The sequence below is a fragment of the Zootoca vivipara genome, chromosome 4 (assembly GCF_965207765.1).
Source record: "Zootoca vivipara chromosome 4, rZooViv2.hap1.1, whole genome shotgun sequence".
NCBI lineage: Eukaryota > Metazoa > Chordata > Lepidosauria > Squamata > Lacertidae > Zootoca > Zootoca vivipara.
The window spans coordinates 47,163,652-47,172,582 of record NC_142587.1 but is presented as its reverse complement, the minus strand read 5'-3'; positions in this window follow the sequence as shown (position 1 = coordinate 47,172,582).

Sequence of the window (8,931 nt, the reverse complement as noted above, 5' to 3'; positions counted from 1 at the left end):
CAATGACACCAGAGTCTTACTTTAAGTCATGCATTTTTACATTTTCCAATGGATATAAATTTATGTTTCCAAGATGAAGTTACAGTAGCATAGGATAGGATTATACACAGAAATACATCAGAGTCTGAATTAGTCCAAGGGTTTATGAATTACTTCTTGTTGAAATTTTAGAAGCAGGCAAAGCTATTGCAGTTGCAGCTTTCTATGCCTAGCTTTCAGTGGTTAATATAAGTCCTGTCTTGGATGGCAATGTATTCTTCAGAACAATCAACCAGTTTTAGAAACTCTTTTCCTCCACAGAAACCCAAATAGATCTACCATATGAAGAAATAATGTTTGCCCTGAATTCTTTGACTTCCAACCCAATCCCCCAATCACTTGTATTAAAGATCTAAGAGCTGCAGCCATGCTAATTTAGCTGGAGCAATTTTACTGCACAGCTCTAAATATGAGAAAAGAGTAAAGTTGGGGGCCAGAAGTGAGCAGGCAAGCAGCCCATCTGTTCTATGTCATCTAATCTGTCTGGAATAATTGCCATATATAGCAACCAGGATTTTGACAATTACATCACAGAGATTCCATTAAACGCACTGAAGGAGTCCCCAGTGTCTCTTGGGGAATGGTTGCCTGGCTAATGAAAACAACAAATGAAATGGCCCGTGGAGTTTGTAGCCAAGCAGCTTTATGACCTACATGCCCATAATTGTGATCATCCAGGGAACGCCACAGCTCTTTGTTATTGGCTTTCCATCAATAAGCTAAAGAAAATGGAGATTAGTGGCAGGTGTGAGCTGTTTTGTGCAGCTAAATTCATAGACAGGATATCATTCATGACAGAAACGTGAAGAACATGAGGTCATGATAGATAGATATACATTGCTTCATCTTGACTGATATTTCTTTCACCCCTCTGAAATTATTATGAACTCATGAGCGAAGCACTTAGGAGTCTCTCTCTCTCTCTCTCTCTCTCTCTCTCTCTCTCTCTCTCTCTCTCTCTCTCTCACACACACACACACACACACACACACACACACACACACACAGCGGCAACTTTATATTTCATTTGCTTATAATGGAAGCCTACACAAGTCTACTCAAATGTAAGTCCAATTGAGTTCAAAGAGACGTACTCCTAGCTAACTGTGCACAGGATTGCAGCACTACTATTTTAGTTATATTATGGTTACAGCTATCAGATTTTCATGTCTATGGCAGGATTGCCATATTGCAGACCAAAGACCCATCTAGTCCAGTATCCTGTGTTCATAGTGGTCAACCAGATGTCTATGGCAGTCTATAAGCAAGAATACAAGTGCAACAGCACTCAGGAGAGCTTAGCTGGCAGAGCATGAGACTCTTAGGGTCGAGGGTTCGAGCCCAACAATGGGCAAAAAAGATTCCTGCATTGCAGGGGTGGCTCTTGTGATCCCTTCCAACTTTACAATTCTGTGATTCTATTATTCTCCCCACTTGTGATTCCCAGCATCTGGTATTCAGCAGCGCACTGCTTCTGGCAGTATGGAACATAGCCACTGAGAGACTTAACCATGAATTTGTCTAATTCTCTTTTAAAGCTAACCATGTTGACACCCATCCCCCTATGTCTTGTAGGAGAGACTTCCATAGTTTCACGATGCACTGTGTAAAGAAGTACTTTCCTTTGTATATCTTCAATCTTCCAACATTCACCTTCATTGGATGCCCCCTGGGTTCTAGCATTCTGCCTTTCTACCCACTTTCTCCATACCACGTTTAATCTTCTATACCTCGAGCGTGTTGACGGGTGTCAGAGAACTCTGATGGAAATGGAAATTGGAGCCAATGTTTGCTTGTTCATTCCATGTCCGGAACACTGATCAGTATTCACTGCTATTGTTGCTTTCTGTCCACAAGTGATACGTAACTGATTACATTTCCCTTCCTCATATGCATTGTTTCCTTTGCACTAGAATTAATGGGGTGGAATGATGTAACTTACATAATTAATTGCGTAGGTTATGCAAGTTATGTTAGTTCACCACAGCAGTGAGACAAATAATGTAGTTTTTGGTGGAAGATAAACCGTAGTGTTGCATGTGGCGGATACAGGGTGGAATAGAAAATGATGCCCTCTGACATCCCTAGCCATGCCCCTTCTTACTTACCATTTTTTCTAAACTAAAAAGCGTTGTAATCTTTCCTCATGGTGGAGTTGCTCCATCCCTTTAATCATTTTGATTGGCCTTTTCTGAACTTTCCCCCAGCTTTAGATAGCATTTTGTGAGGTTAGGTGACCAGAACTGCTGAGTCAGAAAGGGTAAAGAGATAATCTAGTCAGGTTCACCTGACAGGGATAAGGGTCTTGTTCCATGCAGTAAGGGAAATGGTTGCTGACCCCAAATATGCAGACTCAGTAACGTGAAACCTTATGACATCTGCATTTCCTCAAGGAATTAAATCTAGAGGCCTTCAGTTACCAGCATAATGCTTTCTCATAGATTATTATTTTACACCCCCCCCACCCACCAGAACCATTCTTTTCAGTTTCAACAATGTCTAATACAAGCTGTCCCATATTTGATGCATGTATATATTACACCAAGACTTCCATTGAGTTTCTGGATCATTAGTAGCCTAGAATTGTAGTGGGTGTTCTTAAAACTGTTCCAGTAGCTGAATAATATTAACCAAGGAAATGAAATTTCTTGCTATTAAAACACTGTAGCAATATTATATATCTCAGCTAACTGCTGTGCTCACCATCTCCATCCGTTCTCCACCCACCGATGACATTTTGAGGCACTAATCATCTTTCCAAGCTAGGAAGCAAAACAAAGAAACCTGAATAATGATGCACAATAGAAAAGCATGTGGCCGTTCCATTCTCTCTCCCCAGCCCTGCCTGCATAAAAAGAGAAGGAGAATTTAAAGAAACATTTTCACTCCAGAACCAACTTAGGAAAGTATTTATAGTATGACAAAATAACTTGGGACTGTGTGTATTTTCACATTCCCTTTGGCTACCACAATTACCAGAGTTATTATCACCACAGTAGGACACACAAAAGATATTTGTGTATTATTAATACTCCTTCATAGATTCCTTCCTTTTCTGCTACAAAATAATCATGATCATATTCTTGTTACAGCACCAAAGTCTTTCCCTCCCGCATCCAATGAATTGTAACGCCATTAACCCAATTGTTTAAACATTAACTGATGCTCAAATTGTAAAATAATAATAATAATAATAATAATAATAATAATAATAATAATACATCCTAGTAGGCTATTAAGCTTTATACAGTGTAAACAGGTAAATTTAGATTCTAATCCACCCCACCCCACATTATGCTGCCAGAGTCCTGGCACAGGGTATGTGGGTGGGTGGAAGGGCCACTGGCAGTATCTCCACCAGTGAAGCCCAGTGGAAAGTCCCCAAATGGGACATGCTGATGATGGAGCAGGGCTGAGCTGGCCTGGGATCCACTGGCCAGCATCAGGCTTGACCTGCCTGCACCCTAAGCTTCTGCTGCCTCCATTGGTGGCTGGGCTGAAGATGCAGAAATGGTTCCATTGAGAACAGCAGAAGGAGCCCTCTTGGTAGTTCAGTTGCCCTCAAAAGTTGTGGTGATTTTGCCCAGCAGAGGGCTTTCTCTACTGCAGTCCCAAGGTTGTAGAACTCCCTCCCCACAAAAGTGCATCTGGAAATTTCACTTTGCTGTTTCAAAAGAATGCTGAATACACAACTCTTTACCCTGGCGTTCGACACCTGGTGTGTAGATTTTTAGAGTCTATCCTGTTATTGTAAGGTTTTTTTAAAAAAATTATATGTGGGACATGTAGCAAAAGGCTATTCAGGTTGATGGAATAAAGCTGTGATAGTATGGTGACACTAAACATTTAAAAGACCAAAGGGATGGCTGCCTTTGGGAGGGGCTCCAAGATGGCGACGGCATAGCAAGCAGGCTTCGGCGCTCCGCAGATAACAGGACTGTAATTAGCGTCAATTGCTACCCAGGAAAGTAAATTTTCCTTTTCCCCCTTTTCTACTTTTAAATAGGGTTGCCAGACTCAATAGTGGACAGGACTCCTGTGCCTTTAATTGCCCTGCTCTCTTTTGAGTCTGGAAACCTTAAAGAGAAATCAGCAGACCCTTTGCTTGGAAATTAAACAATTAAACATCGTGGGACCTTATGATGTGAAAGGAATTAAACATCATGGGACCATAGGATGAAAGTAATAATGCTACTTTCTAGTCACAGTCAATCGTTATGAACTCAGAACAATTAAGAGCTGCTGCATTAGCTCAGTTGGTACAGCAAGATAGTTTGAACCCAACGTTGGGCAAAAACATTCCTGCATTGCAGGGGGTTGGACTAGATGACCCTTGTGGTCCCTTCCAACTCTATGATTCTGTTTGTCTATGTGGCACATTCTTTATTCAATGCAATAAATCCCTGTTCTTAAGGAGACTTACTGCCCTAACCATGTACATTTGGTTGGACATTGTGAAGGCTAGGCTACATCTGGATACTGCCGTGTGATATTATTTAATATTCCACAGTTCTACCAATTTGGGGACAAGAGAACTGGTCCCTGTGCAGAACACATCCTGATGATATTGTATAAACACTATCTGGGCAAGCCCCCCAAATACAGTTTTCTAAACTAATCTTGCCGCATGATCTGAATATATACCAAACCCCTTTCCCATGGTCCTGTTCTGCATGGGGTCTGGAAAACAAATCATTTGATAGCATGAGAAAACTGGCTGTGTGGAACCACCATTAGCCTCCCCCTTCTTCCTTTTGGCTCATGTAGCTTGACAACAACAGTCTCTTCCGCATGCACACCTCTCATCAAACGCCATGCTGTTCCATGTGGATGGTATTAGCTTTCCGTCCAGCAAAAGGACGGTTAAATTTCAGTAAGATAAACTAACAATTTCGTGAGAGTTGGGAGTGTTCTGAAGGCCAACTGGTCAGAGATGGGAACTCTGAGCACAGCATATAATATAACCAAGTTCCTCACTGGTATTGTTTATTTGTAAGAAGTGCAGTAAAATGTTTTATATCATGATCTGTCAGGAGGAGGTTGTGATGTCCCAGAACACAATGCTCATTTAAACGTCTAGTAAACTTTGAAGGCTAGGGCATGGGTCCAGCGAAGCAGTGATTTGTATGAATAAATTTCAGCACAAAAGTTCCTTTGTCGGTGGGACTGCTTGCTGCTTAAAGTTCTCCCCTCCATGCTTAACTGCTTTGCCAAATCAGCTGTCATAGAAAGAAAACAACTAAAGCAGGCTTCTCCAATCTGGTGCCCTCCACTTCTTGCTGGACTACAACTTCTGTAAGGAGAAATGTGATTATATCTTTAAGGACACCTCCCATATCTCATTCAGGAGTTGAGGCCCAGGCAGGACATTCACAGCCAGTATGGCCAATGGATAGGGATAATGACAATTGTAGTTCAATACATCTGGAGAGTACTAAACTAGGAAAGGCTGAATGAAAACATCATTTTACATGTGAATACAGGGTACCCAGATGGTAACGCAATGTGGGTTGTTGGGTTAGTGGTGGATGTTTCCCAGTGCATCAGTCTCTACTCAACATCTGGCTAATTCAACTTATTTTCAGGGAACATAAGGACAGAAAGTGTTGCCTTCAGTTGATCCCATTAACTTAAACAAAGGCTTTGGACCAGCACTTAGGCTAAAATTTGGCACTACCGCCTCTCGAGCTCCATTCAACAGAATTATTTTAACACCCCCTGCCGCATAGTGCCCAGTGTGACCACATCGGTTGTGCTATAACTGCCTCTGCGTAAGTTGTCACCAACGAACATGGAACATACTTAACACTTCCTTTGAATAATCTTCTAGGACCCATTCATGAATTAGAGATTCCGTGCCTACCTGTGTTTATCACTATGTGGGGCTACAAGCCATTTGGGGAATGAAACCTAAATTGCACAAAACAAGCATTGGCTGAATTGCCAACTGGCAACATTGCACAATTCCAGATAGGTGTTTGGAGGCATGGCAAATCCTGCCAATATTTTTATGCCAGGCACTGAAATGTGCTATAGTTAAAGGTAGCATTTTTGTGACTAGTCAAGAGAGATGTTTTAAAAGGCAAAGTTCTGGCTGTAATTGCGAATGTTCCAATGTCCTTCTATTTGCACCTGGGCCCCTTTTTAATACTGCCTTCACACTTATGAATGAAGCAACATCTGATAAAGAATGAGGGAAACATCTGCTTGGAGGGAACAAATAATGATGTATCGTTTTCTGTAAAATAAAATGTACTCCAGTGTGTGATTGTTTGCCATTAAAGCTGGCGGGAGATTTGCAACTGAGCACAGCAAGAACAGGATAGAGTCCTAATGACAGGAGGAAAGCTTTCCTTGGCAGAGGATTTTTGGAAATACAATGGAGATGCAAAGAGAATAGCTAAAAAGGCATCATAGATTCAGAGTCACAGCAGGAGACTGGAACAACGGTGCACAGAAAGACATTTTATAAGGTAGTTTTGATTTCCTTTGATGACTCAGTAGATCTTTGAAAAATTGACAACTCACCTATAATGATCACACTTCTAACCTGAGCTGGCTGCAGAGGGTGGTAAGTTCAGGTATTTGTCAGTGACCCAAGAAGAGCCAAGATCTCATGGCCCCACCAAGGTTGTCAGTCTTGGTGAGAATATTGATCATGAAGCATCCAAGATCAGTGGTAAGTCTTGGGTTGCATCACTACCTTTTCCGGGTTCAGCGGAGCATTGCCCAAAGACTCCCCAAATCTCATAGCTAGCCCTGTTGGACACTGTATGAATAACACTTCAAAAACCTTTGCAGGCAGCGGATGGGCTCAGAGCCGGAGCAAAATGTTTTGCTACTCTGAGTAGCGAATGATCGGGGTGGGGTGGGGGGAATATAACCCAGGATCCTGTGCAATGATGTAGATAATTTGGGGACAGGAGACTAGGATTGCACATTCTTTTCACTGGCATGACTAAAATGCCAGTGACTGCTTGATGTTATTCCTTTTGGGGTGGAGCTACTTGAACGTCACCTCAAATTATGGCTAGGCTCTATAAGGGCACAGAAGCCCAGTCACTACTTCCTCCAGTGTATGAAGCTCATCATCACCTTGCCTCCTTCTCATGAAGGAAGGCTAAATGTGCCTATGTGAAGAAACAGGGCTGGCAAATGCAGACAAGTAGGGGCAAGGGTGGTGTGCAGATTAGTTGGCCTCTGAAGAAAAGGCAATGAGGAAATTGAGTACAATATATTCTCCAGTAATTGCGGGCTAGCTACTTTATTATTATTATTATTATTTGGACTTTCCCCGCAATTTGCATTTTCTAGAAATACAAATTTTCTAAACATGGCATTTTATAAACATATCATTTCAGAAAGCAAGATATTTGCCACTTCCCTCTAACAAAAATAAGTCTCCACAGGGTCAGTTGATTAAAATTATATATATATATATATATATATATATATATATATATATATATATACCACAATGTGAAATCGCAAGTGAAAAACAAAGCACAATTCCTAAACTACGGGCTTTAAGGATTAACACAGCCAGCCTCAACAGACATTTGATGAGGTGTTTGAAAATGAATACAAAGATTTAATATATCCCTGACTCCAGTGAGCATAGGTACTCCTTCTAAATCCTCTAACTTTCCTTAACGTATACAGTAGCAACTATATGCTGCATATGCAGCATAGTAACAAGGGAGAGAGAAATGAGTTAACCCTTCTGGCTAGACTAGATACAATTGTGGAATGTCCGCTCCATCCCTTTCTCCATACTGGGTGGAGACAGAGTTGCAGTGGTGGAAGATGGCAAAGGGAGATTAGTGAAAGAAGAAGGTAGAGATCTTCCTTTCACCAACATATGACTTCTGGCCTTGAGGGAAAGGCACAAGAAGCCAAATACAAAATAGTTAAAGATGCAAGTCATGGTAGGGTTGAAATTGGAGATTTGGTGGAGCACTGGGATGATCCATGGGAATTTGCAGACCAGGTCTGAGAGTTGAGAAGCCAAACCAAAGGGAGCTCCAATGAGGAAGAGCAGGAGGAACTGTCATATTAGGAGGAAGGGGGGAGGGAAGATGGCAGACAGGGAAGCAAGAGGAGAAAAAACACAGGCAGACATTCATTGGTCATATTTAGCCACCACAATAAACCATAGCTTTGTATTATGAGAACAAGCTGCAGGCAGCCTTGGGCTCCCCTGACAGTTTCGCTTTACCACAGCTTCTTAGGCCATCCCAAGCAACCTGTGGTTAATCTTAAATATGGCTTGTTTGAAACAAGCCAACTTTAGCTGGATGTAACATCCAAACTGGGCCATTGGGGCTGTCGCAAGAGATTCTGCTACCTGAGGCAGCTAGAGGCTCTTGCTAGAGCCCAACTCCTTCTCTCCCCCCCACAGCAGCTACTGGCCACACAATTTCCCCAGCTCCCATTGGTTTCTCTCCACCCCACCACAACATTACTGGCAGCACCAGTGGTGGTCCCTGTGTCTCCCTTCCTGCCTTACTCTGAGGAAGGGCTGAGGCATTCCAGGCCAGGGAGTGCCTGTAGTGTTGCTGATGCAACTAGAAATGCTGTTTAAACTTTGAGAATTCAAAGTGACGTTAAACTTCGTCTCTGGCCACTGTAGCAAACCATGGTGGCAGTCCAGGTGCCCTCTTGGCCACTCACCCAGAATGCCTTGCTCTGATAACTCCTTTGGCCTCTTCAGAGTGAGCAGAGTGGCTAGAAAGGCGGAAGCCTTGCTGGATGGGTAGCTGGTCATAGGTAGTGGCAGCAGGAGGGCTGGCAGGCAGGCAATGAGGCAGTCAAGAAAGGGACCAATTCATTGCCCCCTGCCGCTTCAGGTTGCCTCCTTAAAGTGACAGGCAGCCCTGTAGTGCGTATCAT